We start from the raw sequence: 18,898 nt of genomic DNA, 5'->3' as shown, positions 1-18,898 counted from the left end.
TGACACTTATCACACTTAGATTTGTGACTTAGCTTGTTAGCCCAGCTGGACTTTTCCTTCACATGAGGACAGCTCTCCCACACCCAGTGAACTACTGTGAGCCCTTGATGTTTCCACTAGGGTTGGGTATGGTTTACCCAGGAGGGATGGGGACTATGCACCAACACTCAGGCAGTCTGCTCTGTCTGGGGCTCTGATCTTGTACCATCCCGCTCCCCGCCAGCCCAACACCTGGGACAGTGGAGCTAAGGCAGAGATCCTGCCTGCCTGTTTCCCAGCGTGTAAAAGGGGAATATGTGCTCTTCCCAAGGTAGTTCTGAGCGACAACACCTGCGGGTGCTTGGTTCTCAGAGCAACAGAAAACCCAGCTCCGCGTGGGGGCAACGGGTGTGATCTCCCTAGGGTTTCTGCAGAAGCATCGGACGGAGGGTTGGATCACGGTGGTAAAATTGAGCTGCGGGGCTTGAAGGGTAACAGAAGGGTACAGAGGCAGGTCTGCCGCCTAGGGGTGCCCCAGAGGTAAAGCTTTTTTCCTCCAACTCCACTAAGACCCTCCCTTCTCCAGAGCCCTTCCTTCTCTCTGCTCATCCTGTCCATCTGTATCCCTCCAATTTTCCCGTCCTCTCCACCCGCTCCCATCTTCTCCCTCCCTCGCTGTCCCACCTTCTCTCACAGAACCCAGAGAGGATCGCTGGCCCTCCTGCGCATGCGCAGTCAGTGCCAAGTGGTCCGCTGGTTGGGAGCTCCATATCCGAGCCGGGGATCGGGCCCAAAGGCTTCTCAACTACGTCGCCCGGTAGGCCTTTGGTTCCTGCCTGGGGCCGGGGCCTCTGACTGTGGAAGTGCAAGGTGGTTGGCTCCCAGGAAAGGGGTCAGGCGGCTGCGGGAGGGCGGTCCGCCTGTCACAGACCCCAAGGGCGCTAGTCAGCCCGTGTTCAGATGAATTGCTCAGGCCAGACCCCTCTGCCAGCGCCACCTGCCCCGGCGCCCCGGCCAAAGTGTCCAGGGCCTGGTGTGCACCTGCCACCTCTCACCCAGCCGGGATCCCCTCAGTCCGCGGCTGGCGTCCCATTCCCCTCTCCCTCCCGCTAGCCCTCTCCTCCCGGGCTTCCTCTCCTCGTCCGCCGGCCCGTCCCCGCCCCTGGGCGGGCTGTGTCCCGGGCGGGCGGGGTCTGCGGACCCGGACGGGGGCGGGCGCCTGGGACTGGGGCTGGGGCTGTCCTCCGAGCGAGGCTGCAGCCCGCGTCCTCCTCCCCACTTTCCCTGCCCCGCGACCCCGGGGCTGCCCTGCTCTCCCTTTCCCGCTCCCTGAGGACCAGCTCTGTGGCGTGGGCGCTGCTACCTGGGCTGAAAGCCTCCGGCTCTAACGCCCAGCTTCTCCTGGTGGAGTTGGGAAAAGGGAGCGTCACTGCTAAGCGAGGTTCTGTCTCCCCCCTCCATGTTTCTGCCGCAGGTAAGTACCTTGAACACTTTCAGGTGTTATGATGGAGGTGCTTGTTGATGTCACGTGTTTTTATAGTGAGAGGGTTTGCAGTGGTGAAAGCAGGGCTTGGTTCTGTTAAAAATGTGCTGAAGGCATGAGGCTGTGACATCCTCCTTCCTTCCCTCTCCCAGGGTGAAAGGAGTGATCCTCGATTTTCAAAAGATAGTTACAGTCCCTAACTAGCCCAGCCCAGCTAGTGTGTGTTAACAGGAATAGCACTACCAGAGGCCTTGGAGACCCAGGGATATTGCAGTCCTAAAGTGCTCCTGGCATAGTTTGGCTTGTTTAGGTTTTTTGTTTTTCTTAAATTGTGGGACAGACTAGTGTAAAAACTGAAAAATAATTGTCAAGAAATAATTTTCATAGGACAGTTTTATTGTGATATAGTTCACACACCATGAATTCCATCCATTTAAATGGTACAATTCAGCAGCTATTTGCATATTCACAGTGGTGCATGCATTATTATTCCAGAACGTTTTCATCACTTCAGAAAGAGCAGTGGAAATGAATGACCTATCCACCCCTCCCAAGTGGTGGTTCTAAAGAAATTTCTTGGCTATTCCTGACCATAAATTAACTTGTTATATTCCAAGAAAAATCTGGTAGGAATTCTAACCAGAATTGAAATGAATCTGTCTATCAAAACAGGAAGAATTTATACCTTTATGGCATAAACTTCTTCTACCCATGAATATATCTGGGACCCTATCTTTTCATCTGACCAGAGCCTGGCCCATGTGAAGTCCTCACTACTTTTTGGGCTTGTGAATGATGAGATTCTATACATCGTTAGTTGCAACTGTAGCCTTTCACAGAAGAGAAAAGTAACCTCAGTGAAGCAAGTGACTCTCTGATGGACATAAAGAGTGACAGCCAGTGCTGGAGTGATCCAGTGGACTTGGTGTTTGCAGCTAGATTTCTCGACCACCTACAGTTAAGGGGATTAGAGAGTTCTTTTATTTTTTCTTAATGGCATTGCATTTATTTTTACTTATTTTTTAAAATTATTTTTTATTTAAGTGTAGTCAATTTACAATGTTAGTTTCAAGTGTACAGCAGAGATTCAGTTATAAACATATGCATATGTATATATATATATGTTTTAGATTGTTTTTAGTATAAATCACTACAAGAAATTGAATATAGTTCCCTGTGTTATGTAGCAGGTCCTTGTCATTTATTTTATATTTACTAATTTGTATCTGTTAATCCCCCCTTTCCTGCCTGCTAAACACAGTTTGCTTTCTATGTCCATGAGTCCATTACTAGGAGCACCGTTTTTCCTAGTAATATATGCTCTTTTGCTGCTTTCAGTTTCAGTAATTCCATCTTATCTGTGGGCGCTTTTCTTCTGGTGGCCTTAATGTGGTTTGCACACGTGGTAATAGAGATCTGTATTTGGGAGAACCCCAAGCCTCGTGTAGTCCCTGGTACAGAGTGCCCACTGAATTGATGCTTGAACTGGGTAAAAAGCACAGTAAATGTTGGAATTTCCACTATGGTTGAGAATTCTATAACCTCTTTTGACAAACTTAATATTGGCTGCACCCATTCTGGGTAATTTGGTGGAAATTCATGTTATGGTGGTGAAGAGATGGGGCCTTGTATGCTTCTTCTCTTTCTGTTTTCTAACACTCATTCTCCTGGGCCTTCCAGATCCTCCCCTAGAAGTGCCAGGTCTGGCTTGGTGCTGCGCTGAGGCAATATTTGTTAATAAGGCCCTTTCCTCATCTCTTCTGAGCCTCTGGTTCTTTCTCTGCACAATGAGGGCTTAGACTAGATAACTACTTTTCAGTTTCTTTTAAAGCCATGTTTCCTTTGAGAAACAGAAAATGCAAATCTCTCCTCTCAAACCAACCCTTTAGATTTTGAAAAATCCTCCAAGGAGTGACATAGCTCTTTGTGGAAAATGAATGTGATTGTGATTCCAGGTGACACAGAAAAGACTATTCAGAGATTGATTGCAGGGAGAGGGCAGGAAAGGGGCAGTATGTCACACTTTCTAGTGTGAGCACTGGAGCAGGGGCTTGGATTTAAATACGGTGTCTGACGTGGCCTCTCTCTAATCTTGTAGAATGTGATAAACTACTCTACCTCAGTTTCTTGATGTGTCAAGTTGGGGTGATAATATTTTAAGGCTTTTGTGAAACATTATGCACATAAGCCATTTGTGTATGGGTAGAAACAAGACCTGCTAGGGACTCAGGGATTTGTTTAAAAAAAAAAATCTTGTCCATAGCACTCTGTCTGTGTGTATTTAGTAGTTCCTGAAGGGTGAGGGTGAGTCTAAAGTCCATCGTGGGACAGGTGGCCCATGATTCTCTGTGCCCCTGAATGCCCCCTCCTCCCCAGTCCTCTTCCTCAGTCCAGGATGAAGTTCCCTAGTAGATTTACTCAGAGGTCTTGTGAAAATGGCTATTCATTTTATTGTTTCACCAAGAAGGGCTGCCATCATGATCTCTGTGGTCAAGTTTTGAAGGGCTGCCATCATGATATCTGGTAAGAATTCTATGGAATTGGGTGTTTCTATTTAATGAAAAGAAAAAAATTACAAATAGAAAATTAGAACAAGGATGGTCACATGGGCTCTTGGAAGTGGACACCATTAGAAGTTGGAGGGACTAGTGGGCTCAGTGGGAATGTTAACTGAGTGTATCTCATGGGCTGGGCATTGTCCTATTTGTACTGTGTGTTCCTTATTTGAGACAGTGAGCTCACCTAACCTCGAAAACCTCTTTAAAAAATTAGACTTTTTATTTTGAGATGTAATGTAGATTCCCATGTGGTAGTAAGAGATAATATGGAGAGAGCCTATGGACTCTTTTCCCAGTTTTCCTTAATGGTTCCATCTTGCAATATTGGGGTACAATTCATTACTGACTCACTAACAATTTGAGGTTTGTGTTATTGCCCTCATTTCTATCCACGATTAAATTGGGGCTTAGAGAAGCACACAGGCCTGCCCAGGTCACCCACATTGTTAGTGCAGAGTCTGGTGAACGTGGGCTTGGGATTCCCAGGAAGTATCATTATGATGGTCTTTGGCAGGGAGCAGCATTCACTTTGCTTGTTTATTCATTCATTCAAGAAACATTTATTGAGTAAATTCTGTGGGTCAGATGCTTTCTTAGGGTTATCTGATTCTTCAGCAGTACTGAGAACCAGGAAATATTTATATTTTTTAAACTGAGAAAATTAGCTCTGAGAGGTTATAACTCCCCCAAAGGAAGAATAGCTCATAAAGGGGGGATAGTACAATTGTACAGTCACCACTTTTTATGCAGGTGGTACCCTAGGCATTTTACATTTGCAAACATCCGTAATCCAGATATATTCTTGCAAGGCATGGATTTTTTTTAATTGATGTATAGTCAAGTTTACAATGTTGTGTCAATTGCAAGGTGTTTTTTGACTTTTGAATTAAAAAATACTTTTTCAGGAGGGAAATTAGGTGTATTTATTTGTTTGATTTTTTAAAATGAGGTACTGGGGTTTGAACCCAGGACCTCGTACATGCTAAGCATGTGCTCCACCAATGAACAGTACCCTCTACCCCAAGGCAAGTTTTCTTATCCATTACTATGAAGCTAAGGGGTTCAAATAAATTGAATAGGAATCCAGATCTTTTGATCCTATTGTGGTCCTTCTCTTTATATTCTGCTGAAGGGGGTTGGGGAAGCATTTCCTTTGTTCATTTCTTTATTCAGCATTTTTGAGCAGTGACTTTGCATCAGGGCCTTGCTAGGTGCTTGGAAATAGAAAATAAGAAATGACCTTCCTCTGCAGAGGCAGGAAGCCTAGACCAAAAGCTGGGTAATGTGATCCGAGCTACAGTAGCCATGTGCAGACTATGAGGACAAACTGTACCCCCGGATTTGCTTTGGCTTCCCTTGCCTTCTGTCTGGTACACACCAGGTCACCGCAACCCAGATGGGCCCATAGCACACAGCAGAGTATGTACCTCGATCTCCTCTCCTGTCTCGGCAGGGCCTGCAACATGAGCATCCCTGACTACGTGCAGTGTGCTGAGGACCACCAGACTCTTCCCGTTGTAGTCCAAACCATGGAGATCATCTCAGAGGAGAATTTCTTTTGCATCTATCAGCTACTCACCTCGGTGAGCCATATCAGCCCATGTGGCTCCCAGTGGACACTCTGTATCCACTACAGGCACCGCTATGTGCCCGAGAATGGGTGGAGCGTCTTCCAGAAACACTGCAAGGTCGTGGGCCTTGTCACCATTACCGACTGTCTCTCTGCCAAGGCCTTGGAGAAGCTCCACGTGCAGAGGAGCTGTATGGCACCTCGATAATGACTCTCAGCTCTTTGTCTTTGTACTGCATGTGGAGGAAGTCGAGCAGCCGCGCACCGACGTTGCCTTCAAATTTAGAGGACTGCAGGGTGGTGGAGAAGAGGATCGAGGACTTCACTGAGTCACTCTTCATCTTGCTCAATTCCAAGTGGCTGGATGGTGGCCCCAAGAATTCTGGGGACAAGATCCCACTCCCCTGCATCCCGTTTGAGAAGGAGGACTTCATGGGACTGGACACAGACAGCAGGTAAGTTTACCTGGAGGCCAGTCCACCCTGGCTTTGTGCCGGATTGTTTCCCTACATCCAGAAAGGGATCAGCAAGGAAGAAGTCTGTCTTGTAGCCAAGGGGGGATGGAGATGCAGCCCGCCGGTTTACAGACATTTCAAAGTGAATCCGCCTTTGTTTCAGAGAGATCCTTTTAGGGTTAGTGTGGACACTTACTCCCGCTTTACAGCCATGACCATGGTGGGACCCCTGGGGTTGCTGTCCAATAAAGTAGCCAAAGCCACTGATGCTAGGAGCACTGGGGAGGAGGCTGGACTGAGCTGAGATGTGCTCTAGGTCAAATGCACATCAGACACTGAGGCTTGTCTAGTAAAAGTATATAAACTATCTCTTTACTTCCTATATTGCTTACATGTCAAAATGATAGTATTTTACATACAGTAGATTAAGTAAGATCTGTTCTTAAAATCAGTTTCTAGTATTTGTTTTTTGTTTGTTGGTTTGTTTCTTTGTTTACCATTTTAAACGTGGCAAATGGGAAACGTTATTTACATGGCTCTCATTTCATTTCTGTTGGGCAGCCTGTCCTGGGACAGTCTCATCCCTTTGCTTATAGATGAGATGCTGAACCCCGAGAGGCGGAACGAGGAGCTGGTTGAGCTGGGGCTGGAGCCGGTGTCTCCTGCCTCCCAGGCCCAGCACCTATTCTGCTCAGGCCCTCTCTTCTTGCCCGACAGCCTCCATGCCAATTTAGGACATCAGAAACACCGCCGGGGACTTCCGAATGAACTCCTTATGCAGGGAAAGGCGTATCACGGTGTATGGGACAGAGCAGGGAAATGTTCATTCTCACTTTTTCCCTGTGATTAAGTCAACGGCCCCACATTGCCTCGGAAGTACAGACGAGCTCTTCTGGGCTGCCTACCCCCCCAACTTCAGCTCTGTTTCCCGGTGTATCTGTTGTGCTGTCCCTCAGGCAGAAGAGGGTGAGATGCCTTTTCCGAGACGTGGAAACCTTTGCTGGGGAGAGTGAGGGAAGCTGTGTTCCCCCGGCCTACGGCCTCTGTCCTTGAGTCTGGAGAGGGCTCATGGTGGTCCCACAGGTGACGGTCGGAGAACCTGGCACATGTTTCTGGGCCCGCTGTGAAGGAAGTGCTCTGTGACTCTTGAACTTAGCTAAGATCAGATCCTACTCTCTGGTTGTTGGTAAGTTGGAGGAGAAGATGCTAGAGAATTGATAAAAAGAATGTCTAGACCAGCCCTGTGAGTGAGAAGCACAGGGGACACGAGTCCCACCTGCGAGAGATAATGTAGCGGGCTCTGGATGAATTTTCTGTTCCTCCCAGACATACCTCTATGACTTAAGGAAGGGGAGAGGCATGCTGTAGCCATGATCTGTACTTGTCCTCTCAGGGCCCTGTGATCTACATGCCCGCACTCCCCATCTGCTTCTTAAGATGAGCTGGCATGTATAGGAGCCTGGGCACTGCTGAGGGCATAGCTGCCAGCACCGTGCTACACCAAGTCTGGCTCCGTTCACCTCTCCTGTCAACACCTGCTGAGGCCCCAGGCATTAGTCAAGGTAGGTGCATCAGTGCAACATAATCAGGGACCACTTCTCCCCCTGGACAGACTGGTGAGTGAGCAGTGGAAGCCTGGAGCCCTGCCCCAGCCCCCACGCCAGTGCCTCCTCTTTTGTCATAGGAGGCACTGGTGATATTTTTGCTCAACAAATGCTTGTCTCTGAGTCTGCAGCCCCACCAGAGAATGCCAGATTGTTTTTGTCTTTTGAAGTCTGCCCTTGGGACTTGGCGGAGTATCCGGATGTGTAATTAGCCCACAGTGGTTGACACTGTCCCCATTGTTTACCCAGAACCTCGTGTACCAGGCATGGCTCCCAGTATCGAAATACAGCAGCGCATTAAACCTCCCTCCTTTTGGGTCTGTCTGTTCTGGTACCATAAGGGCTCAGCCAGCTTCTGAACGTCAGTGAGATAACGCGGCCAGTGAGCTCGGGTCAAGCACATTCTCCTCCAGTCACTTTTACCCCATTGTTGCTTTTAGTATTCCACAGTCATTAATTATTTAAACAATTCTTTGGTACAGGAGCAGAGCCTAATTCTCTCCTGCTACTCTTGGTGGAAGTGAGTAAAACGGTCCAGACTGAAATGCGACCACAATTTGTAGCTCAAAAGCTGCCTTGAAGCTTGTAGGTGGAATTTTGGTTAGGGGCGCTGACCACGTTGGGGTCCCCCGGCAGCGCCGCTCCCCTTAGGTCCCTGCTTTCCCTGGAGCAGGGGGTGATGGTGGGTCTCACCATCCCCTCGTCCCTGGCCTCACACACTCACGTAAATTCTTGTACATGCTGTCAAAATCATTTTTGTTCTTGTGTGTTTCTAATTTTCTCTTGTTCCTCTTTTCCTTTTTCTTTATTCCTTTTTCATTTGTACTGCCCAGTGAGCATGTTGTTGCATCTGAAAATGTGGGCTGTGCACACCCTGCATTGGGAATAGCCAGATTGCCCTCCATACTGTCTCCATCGCTTTAAAAAGCAAAATCTTAATATCTGTCTTGATCCATGTATTATCCTAGTCATTTTGTATTTTCTAATGTTTTGGAATATTTGCTTTGTTAGCACATTACCCACTGGTGTTAGATACCTGTTAAAATCCTTGCTTTGAGGGACCTGTTTGGTCCTCCTTTTATTTGGTGACAAATACGCCCTTATTAAATTTGTTTGATTGTTTTGAAGAAGTAAGATGCGAATTGATTTAGTCGGCTGCTCAGGGATTCTTTTCATGGAGTATTTAAACTTGTAAGGTCAAACTCTGCAGCATTTTGCTCGATTCCTGCTTTTACACAAACGTGCTCGGCACGCGGTTCCTGGCTGTCGCTGTGTGACGTGCGTGACGGCGCTTCCTGGCCGGCGGTCACTGGTGAGGAAGTGGCCGGCTCGGGGGTGACAGCTGCAGGGGACGCTGTTGGAGGAAGCGGTCACCGTTTGGTTCTTTAATTTTTTTTTTTTGCATTCAACTTCCCCGTGCCATTTACTTTACTTTGCCTTCATAAAGGGGCAGAATTGGGTCTAAAATCCATGACACTATTTGTTCCCTTTACGAGGCTGGTTTTTCTGGGTATCAGGACAACATGACCTTCTCCTAAGTAGCTGGCTCACCTGGATCTGTTGGACACAGGGACAGCTAAAAGGGCCGTAGCTTCCTCTCTGCTCCAGCCAGTGGGCATTCAGAGCTGGGTCTGTGGTTTGCCTCAGCAGCCGTGCAGACCTCCCTGCCCCGGCCTTTACTTTTAACCCATGTTGGCAGTAAAGAGTTGAATCCGTTTCTGTTGCAGCTGACATCCACCACTGACAGCCGTGTCGTTAGTTTGTGGTAGTCAGTCTCCAACACCCCAGACAACCGTGAAGGAAGATGATTTGGCCGACATAGGACCCTGGATTCTCACCCTCACCATGGTTCATCTCACCCGGTGGAAGGGTTTGGCCACCACCATCATGCTGACCATGAGGCCTTGTTTCTCCTTTCATGCTCTGGTCCAAATGTGGACACTTCATTTTTCACTGAATCTGTCTCGCTTGAGACAGGCCAGAATATCTGAATGAGTCCATCACATTCTGGGTGGGGAACAGAACAGAAGTAAATGTCGCAAGTAGATGGAGTCTAGGCTGTGCGGGTTGGCAAATGCAGGCTGGGATCTGTGATGGCTGGGCTGTACACTGGACACAGGTCTTTCCCGTGGCTCCCGAGAGCCCAGGAGTTGGAGTGATAACAGCCTTGCGTGGGTTCCCCCATCCTCATCTGCTCACTGGCAAGTGTGTCTGCTAATTAGGAGCTCCCCCAGACCTCGGGCCCTTCAAAGCTCAGACCACGGGAAAATCTTGAGTCCCTTCTCCTGGGCCTCCTGTGTAAGAATCCAGTGCCTTCTGAGGTGACCAGCGGCAGGAGATGCCTCCCCCTCCAGGGAGCACCCTACGGCGGACTGTTAGTGAACCATGCGGTGAGCTTGTGTGTTTCCGGCCATGGTCCCTGCAAAACCACACTTGAGATCAGCTTATTGGCGAAAATAACAGGACTGATTCCAGGGCAGGGCCGGGGGGAGGGAACAGTGGAAATTGAATGTGAGCTGAGACAACTAGGTGGGTGCTGAGGCTGTTACTAAAATGGGGAGTCTGGGAGGTACCTGCCAGGAATCGAATTCCAGAGTAAATGGTGGACATGAGGCATTTTTAAGATGCCATTTTTCATCCAAGTTAGGACTTCAAAGAGGCACTCGGCTCTATGAGACTGGGGCTCAGGTGAAGGAGCTGGACTAGAGATACAAGTTGGGAGTCGTCATTCTTAGCTGGTGTTCACAGCCTTGCATGTGAATTAGATCATCTCGAGAGCTGCAGACTGAGGCTGAGGGAGGGGAGGGCTGTGCCTCGGTTGGAGGTAAGCCCAGACCATGCAGCTTTGGTGTGTCAGCCAGCGGCGTTTATCATTTTCAGAGCAATCCCATTTATCCTTAAGGGGCCTGGGGGTCAGCAGGGCCAGCCAGAAAGAAATCCAAAGGGAGAGTCTTGGCCACGTGTGCGTCTTAGGAAGGTGCAGAGGCTGCAGGATACGGAAGGTTAGAATCCTCAGAAGCTGGAGTTGGAGTGGGGAGAAGGTATTCACAGTCACCTGTGAGGGAGGGAGGGAGGCCTAGGGAGTCCCCACCCTACCGGACTCGCTTTCCCATGAACAGGAGGCAGTCAGACAGAGGATCTGAGGTAAGAAGGATGGGCACTGGGAGGGGAGCCAACCTGGAGAATGGTGCTTGGAAAATTCTGGAATAGTCTCCCTGAAAAATAGAGTTAAAAATACCCAGACTCTTAAGAATATTGTTAGTGACTTGGGAGGAGGCAGTTGTTTTTCTGGCCTCCTAAGTGTAAGTCATGTATCCAGGGATACACAGAAGATACGGGCAGTCTGTTCCGGGGACTTGATCCTTACCAGGGGGATCAGTGCAAGTTTAAAGGGGCAGAAGGGCAGCGGATCGAAACTAGCCAGGCCCCGTGTCAGGTAGCAGTCGGCCGCCCTACTTGCGTGTTTCATTCACATACATGACTCCCAGGTGGGCGCTGACAGCCCCCTTTTGGGGATTGGGAAGCCTTCTCAGAGGGGTTAAGGAATTGGTTTGTTTAGAGGTTGATAAATGCTGTAGCAGGATTCAAGCAGAGCCTTGTCAGACTTCAAGGGCATGTTCTCTCTACTGTTTCCAGTACTTCCCTGTTATACCTGGAATGGTGAAGTGGGTCAGATTTGGAGCCTTTCAGAAAAAGTATGATTTAAGTGCCTCAGGACTGTTTCACAAAGCTCAGCGTTCTTTGATGGTTCTGAAGCATGCAGTGCTTTTCGCCCCACAGAGGTAACGTCTAACTCCATTGTCGATGATGTGGTTGCAAATGATATACAGGTGTAAAACCACACTTCGCAGCTTCTAAAGGGAAACTCTCCAATTCTCCCTTGGTCGGCTTTCTTCCACGGGGTGTAACTGTGCTGCAGCATAGGCCTGAGCTTCCGTATGGAGTGAGGATTTAATATCCGAAGTTAGCATAAAATGGTCAGATGAAGAAAACCGACATTGACAATTTATTTTTGGGTTTCATTAGTCAAGATATACTATCAGTTAATGGCCCATATAGCAAATGAAATTCAGTATAGGACATTGCATTTCTTCCTTTCTATTCAGAGTTCTCTTACCGAATAAGGTTGCCTGCTTTGGAACATCAGTTTCACCACACGGCACCTATCAGTGTGTTGGTGTGATTGCATTTACAGAGTGAATCTAATCTGGGCTTCCTCAGCCCCAAACACTTCAGTGCAGAATCACGGGCTGTAGACGTCTGTTAGTCACGCAAATACTTCTAAAATTATATGATGCCAGAAAAGAAAGAAGAGAGAGAGAGAGAGATTGCCTTTATCAAAGTTCCTTTCAGTTCTAACTGCAAACTGTTGTTGAGCAGCTCTTGTTTCCTTTGGATATGAATGTATACATTTCTTTGCATGTAACCTAGGTTTTGGACTAGAACACCAAGTTCTTGCTGTCCCCAAGCCACAAAAATAGTAGCCAAATTGCACACGTGTGAAATAGTTTATACTTTTTTCTGAGAAAGTATCCTTGAATTTGGGACTTGGACTGTGATTTCTGCTTTTTGCTTCCCTCAACCGTCTTGTAATCTCTCACTCCTTCCCACGTGGTTCCCAAGTGTTCGTGGTCTCAAAGGAGCGGGCAAACACCCAGTTGGTCACCATGTACTGCTGCTATAGATAGAGACCAGACAAGACCTAAAGGACATTATCGGAGAGGAATTCCTGGAAGAAATGGGCTCTACATTCAGTTGTGAGGACAGAGTAAGAGTCAGCCAGGAGAAGGAGTCAAGAATGTGTCTCAGATCGCAGGTGCAGCCCGGGCAGAGGCCTGGAGGCTTTTGGCGTGGGCACCCGGGGAGAGTGCCCTGTGCAGTCCAGGGTGGAGGGAGCCCCTGCTGGGGAGGACACTGGAGAGAGTCCGGGATGTAGGGCTTTGGAAGAAGTTGAGTTTTACTAGAACTGACACAGTAGGCAGTGAAGGGTGTCAACAGAAGTGACCCTCAGGAAAGGTACTTCTGGTTTTGCTTCTGATATTCTACAGACCGAAGGATCGGGACGGGCGAGAGCAGGTATGTCTGTCCCTTTGAGACCCAACCGGTCATTCATTTATACATTACACATGCACTTCTGTGAGTCTAGGGGAGAGAGCGTGTAGCCACTTTAGTAAGCAAAATGTATTTGATTCTTGAGAGCTTAGCATTGTCAGAAGTTGACTTAGCCTAGAATGTTCTAGGAAGAGAGGAACAAATTGTGGAGGTTGGAGGGAGGGAAGGCTTCCTTGGGAAACAGTCAAAATGAGACTGGAGCAAGTGGGAAGTAGGAGCAGGTCAGGGGCCCCTTTGGTCACTGGGGACCTGTGTACTTAGGTGAGGATGGGCGAGCAGGGTCTGGGGTGGGGCTAGAACTCTAACAGGGAGCCTCTAAAGGGTTTGAAGTGGGGGTTGATGTAATCAAATTTGTGATTTGGGAAGGCTGCCGTGGCTCTCTGTGTTTGTATAGCGGGGAAGAGGGGGTGGGTGCCACCAACTGGGGGATCATTAGAAGACCATTCACAGGCTGGGATATGGGCATCGGGGCTACTTGGGGATGGCAGGGGCAGTGTGGATGCCGGCTTTCCTTATTGGGGGACTTGTTAGCGGGCCGACCTAGAGGCATTTTGTGGCTGGAAGAAAACTGATGGAGGCCGCCAGGTGGATTTTCCTCTTCTCTCCTTCCCTGCCTAGTGTGATGATCTTAGCTCAGCCAACATTTGGAAAAAAAGAGCTAATTTCCAGGGTTGCCCAGGACTTTGTAGAGCTCCTTCGAGTGAGATCTGATCGGATTTAGGTTTGTGTTCAGATCTGGATGTTCACTTAGCTAGAAACGTCCTGTCATTTCGATTTCCATAGGGGTTTTTTACTTCATAAAGATTGCTTTCTTGGTGAGAGGAAATTTAATACAGCTGTTGTCTTTTTCAAAAAAATCATATCATTTAAGAACTTTAATATTCAAAAGAATAGAAATATATAAAATATTTAAGGAAGTCTTTGGTGTAGTTTCTTTGCTTTCTGAGCTAATGTGGAGTTAGAGCCTTTGCATTACTTCATAGCACATCCTTGTCAGTATTTAAAGAGCTGATAGTGGGCGCCCCAGGCCCCACCTCTCAAAGAATCGTTAAAGTTTTCTCTGAAATAGTGAGGTCATAAAGGTCTTGTTTTCAGAAATCAAACGGTTTATAATACGCAGCATAGCCACATTTATAAAATAATAATTAGTTCAAAATTAAGAAAGTGGAGGATAATTGATTTTTTAAAGCCTATACATAAACTTTCTTGTGCTAATGTTGCAAGTGGAAATTTTGAAAAGAAAAATCCTACTGCAATATCATCTACATGGAATACATATATGAGTTTTACGCTTGAAAAGTAACTGCGCAGTGGTTTTCAAAGTCAGGAGCATTCCAGCTCAGATACTGGCAGTGATGGTTGCTGGTTTTCAATGAAAGAGCCTAAATTTGCCTTCTTAGCTTTTTTATTTTTGTATTGAGAGGGTTGATTAGTGCTTTGCGAGCATGATTTTGGGGCAAATTGAGGGCAGATGTCGTGTAAAAACAGTGAGATATTTCCATGCATTTTATTTTCTGGACATCACCAGGGCACATGTGGGGTTTGTGCCTGCAGGCTGGAATGCTGCAGGACTCCCTAATCCATCACCATTATGTCCTGGAGCTGCTCAGGTCATTGAATGCTTTTCTGTTGCTTGGAGGAAAGGTGGTCTGATGGAGATGATCAGATGTGCAGTTAAAGTGCTATTACTTGAAATAAGAGTAACCTAGAAACATTGCTCTAACAATACAGGATGAGGGAGGAGAATTGTCTGAGCTACTTGCAGTGGGGAGTCTTCTCATGTTTCTCCCACACCGTGACTCCTGCCAATATCCGCCACAGTCCTGCACGGTAGTCCTGCCGAAGCAAGCAAGCACTTTGCTCAGAAACGCACTGAATTTCCTTGTGCCTCTGTTTGTTGGCTTTTTTTTGAAAGCACATTTTGCCCTTTGCTTAAATGCCATCCATGCTAGTCAACTCTTACACTCAGTTTTCTGGAACTCGTCCATACATAGCTGCTGAATGGATGAACAGAATGTAGTATCTCCATGTAGTGGAAGATTATTCACACGTAAGAGTGAATAAAAAAGAAAAAAAAAAGAGGAAAATGAAAAAGGCCACCTGTTTTTGGAAGTCCACCCTGACTGTTCAACCCACACTTTTCCCTTTGAAACCCAATCACTTATGCTCCACTCTACTCTTTTTGATAGTGCTTACCACCTTCTAATAATCTTTAACGTTTTCAAAAAAAAAAAAAAGAAAGAGATGCTGATACCACTTCAAAATATACAAGCCTTGATAACAGCTTGTTAATTGAAAGGAAGCAGACACAAATGGTCAAATATTGTTGATTTCAGTGATCTGAAATGCCCAGAAAAGGCACATGCAGAGGCAGAGAGCAGGTGATGGCTGGATGGGGCTGGTTGGAGGGGGATTAGGGAGTGACTGCTAGTGATAGGCGGATTCTTTAGGGGTGATGAAGTGTTCTGGAAATAGAAGGTGATGGGTGCTACACAACCGTGAGTTTGCAGAAGACTGCTGAGCGCTGTGTCTGGGAGTGCCTGTTGTTGGGGCATCTTTATTTTGTTCTCATCCTGCAATGTGAAGAGCCATCTTCTGCTGTGGCTGTTCTACTCCTGTGAGTGGTGAGGGTCAGAGACTTTGCAGAGTCATGTTTCTTTTTTCCCCCTGGGTGAGTGTAGGCAAAAAAAGATTTAAGCCTAAGAAAGTGCTCCATCTGCAGAAATGTCTTTTTGTTTTGCATGGTGTAAAAACCTTGAGAGCTTTTAATCGTTGAGGCCAGTGTGTGGGAGGAAATAGCCCGTGAAGCCTGTTTGAGCCTGGGAAGCACCGTGCATCTCTCCCAGACACGGGTGGGGATTTCACCCCCGTTCAGGCAGTGAAGGGCCCAGACCCGTGAGCAGACTTGACAATCGTGAATATTTACGTGTATCCGCTGCTTCATCTTGGATATTAATTTCAAGCTGAGTCAGTTTGTGGCGGCAGCCTCATCCTACATCAGGAATTTATACTATCTGCTCTTTGAGGTGAAGACCTGACAGACTTGATTATTTAACATTCTGCCTTGAATTGATATCTCAGATTCCTTTGTCAAAAGCAAACAGCAGAAATACAGAATTCCTTTAATGCCAATGTGACCTGGAACGAGTTTAGTCTCTGTGCCTCAGTGGCCTTATCTGTGAGTGGGAAAGATGATAACAGTGCTTCCCTCAGAGGAGCTGGTGAGGGGAGAGTCAGAAGCACAAATGGAGGACTTACAAAAGATGCTCTTGAATGACCGAATTTAGTGCTCTCAGCCTGGTGAGGCCTGAGGGGCAGAGATGTCAGAACAGAGCAGTCCTAGCCGGAGCTCGATCCGTGATGGAAGCTGTTATGATCAGTATCACCACTGTGCGTTATCAGGTAATTTTAAGACTTGGTAATATGAATTCTTGAATAATGTTAAAGGACTAGACATCTCAGATCCAGTTTACATAGTCCTCAAGATTTCTTCTGAGAAATGGATGGTTTCTTCCCCATCTTAAATCTGAGATGAGTCTCTAAAAAATTCTGTATTCCTCCATCTTTTTGCTTTAATTTTCCATTTCCTAAAAAACCATGTTTTTAAATGGAGTTAATGGGGACTGAACTGAGTGCCTCATGCATGTTAAGCACTTACTCTCCCAAATGAGGTATAATCTCCTCCGTGATTTTTGTTAAAATTTACTTTCTTAGTTTACAGAGGTAAGAGGCCTCTAATTCTTTTTCTGGAGACTTGTCCATGAACCTGTAAATCTATAATTAATGGACAAAATTTGGTTTATTAAAAAATCATTAGAATATTCTGCAATTCATCCAAAAAGAAATGCTCATTGACTTAAAATGTTTCTCCTTTAAGGGGATTTCTCCTGTTTGGTCTAGCTTAATTTGTTAACAGCCATCCTCATCATCATAATGACCAAACTCACTGTGAGTGGACACCTACCTAAGGCTAAAATGTTTTCCTCATGTTTTAATTCATAGCAGGTGTTTGATTGTAGGTATCAGTGTCTCCTTTTTTGCAGCTGAGGGATTGAGAGATGGAGCAGCTTGTCCCAATTACACGCAGCAGGCTGTGGCTAGCTCGGTGCTGGAACCCAGGCTGCACAGAATGCATTCTTAATTGCTCCTCTTATCAGCCTCCCGTTAAGTGGTTACCCGAACACCTGTGACTCCATAAACGGCCGAGTTTAGTGACCTCAGACTGATGAGGCCTTGAAAGGAGAGACACCATTGAGAAGTTGAGACAGAGTGGCAGAAATTAAAATTGTTCATTTTCACAAATTTTTAATTCTCAGGTAATTACATAAAAAGTTATTTTTTTTATTTTAGTGCTCTGTAAGCACTAAAAACAAAACATTAAAAATAATTATAGTGCAAAAGAGAAGTGAGCTCTTAAAGTCCAACCACTGCTAATGATGTTGCTTGTTTTTCTCTTGTGGCCCTTTTTGACAGAAATACTTACAAAGACTGAATTGGTTTTATGTAGTTTTAATATGGAAGAAAAGATTGTCAGTGAATATTGTAAGAAAAGTCTTTACTCTTTTCTTTCCTGTTGATGAATATGTACTTTATTTTCATGGCTTAAGTACATTTCCTCATTTGTGAAATTTGAGTAATATCGTTTAATTTGTCTGACTGTGAGAGGTAGATGCCTTGTATACAAAGAACCCAAGAGGTGCTTAATAAAAGTGTGCTGTCACAATGACAGATATTTTAGAAGGATCAACTCTGAATACTAAAGAGTGTCGCTTATTTCTGATACATATTCAATATGTATTTGTATGATATATTTGAATATGGTTTAAAGTAACAAGGATTCATTTTTTTTTTTGGTGTAGTATGAAGTTTTAATGAAATCTGTATCATTCTAGTGAGACAGGGACTAGTTAAATTGCCTTAATCAGATGACCTTGAAGATTATTTACACAGAATATGTATTGTTACAAATCAGAATTTATGTTGCCGTGTAACCATCCACTCAGACATTTAAATTCGTGGGATTCTGACCAGATCCGTTAAGTTTAGTAAAATCCATATTGATCATTTTCAGGGAATAAACTCCTCTATTTTGTGATTAAAGAAAATTTTGATTTTTTTCTACATTCTTAACAGGTTTAAAATATCAAAACATTGATTTGACATGTCACTTTTTTAATAGAGAGAATAAAGCTCATGCTGTTTTATTATGTAAATAAATGTTTTTGTATGGCAACAAAATTGTATGATATCCTGGCTCTTTTAGTATTTTGCAAGATACTTAGATAACCTACTGTTGGAAAAATACAAACGTGAATTTTATGAATATAGGCCTAGTACAGATCTGTTGGTTTTTGCTACAGTGCAAGACATGAGGCATAGGAGAACTTTGCTGCTGATTGCCAGGAGGACAGATCCCATGTCTCAGTTTCCCCTCCTGTAAAATGAAGTGGCTGAACTGGATTCTTTCCTCTTCTAAGATGAGTTTCCATGAGCCTATATCTTCTGTTTATATTCAGGAGTATTAGCAATATCAGATTAAATACTGAATATCCCTCCTTTCCCCCGAATCAAAGTGCAGCATGTGCTATATAAGTTTTATTTATCTGATTCTCGTTACTGATCCTACAGGCAATTTTTGTGTTGCATCTTTCCTGGTAACCTGGAAGGTCATTTTACCCATAGGTGGCACTGTTGCACCTACTTACAGTCTTAACTTTCCTGTTTGTAAAAGGAGGCTTAAACAACGTTATTTTATTTTGATTACTTTACTTAATGCTTCAGAATAGCCCAATGTCCATTATGTCTGTCTAACTGGAAAAGTTATTCTGCTTATATCTTAGATTTATTCTGTCATCTCACTGTGAACATTTCAGACTTGCTGTGCAAACAATAGCAAAATCGGGCTTTTCTTCTAGTGTTAGAAACCAGTGAGCCGGGATTTTATAAAACAGCTAGAAGCGGCATCTGGAGGACCTTAAAGGTGAAAAGTGTATTGAGTTCCCTGAGTTTTGACCCCGCCGCTGTGTGTTAATTGGTGGTAGGAGATTTGGTACATATACGAAGGGGTGTAGTTTTTGATATGGTTTGCCTGCACGCGCTGCCACTGAGCCACTTGAGCCTGAGTCAGTTCGTTTTGA

The 18,898-nt window shown here is 45.6% G+C and overlaps 1 protein-coding gene across 5 annotated transcripts in view; it reads left to right on the top strand.

Annotated features, from left to right (window-relative positions):
- LOC140694796 (uncharacterized) overlaps window positions 1–18,898 on the top strand; it is a 176,523-nt gene that overhangs the window by 121,910 nt on the left and 35,715 nt on the right. For 2 of the 5 annotated variants that reach the window (XR_012070442.1, XR_012070436.1), the window contains exon 1: window positions 5,769–6,045. The gene's annotated coding sequence lies outside the window, so the exon portion shown is untranslated. Of the gene's footprint in view, window positions 1–5,473; window positions 6,046–18,898 lie in introns of those variants that run through there. The other 3 variants (XR_012070438.1, XR_012070443.1, XR_012070444.1) reach the window with 3 other exon arrangements.

The sequence above is a fragment of the Vicugna pacos genome, unplaced genomic scaffold (assembly GCF_048564905.1).
Source record: "Vicugna pacos unplaced genomic scaffold, VicPac4 scaffold_104, whole genome shotgun sequence".
NCBI classification, from domain to species: domain Eukaryota; kingdom Metazoa; phylum Chordata; class Mammalia; order Artiodactyla; family Camelidae; genus Vicugna; species Vicugna pacos.
Note: the sequence above shows the minus strand (reverse complement) of the source record. Positions and strands in the feature narration are given on the sequence as shown.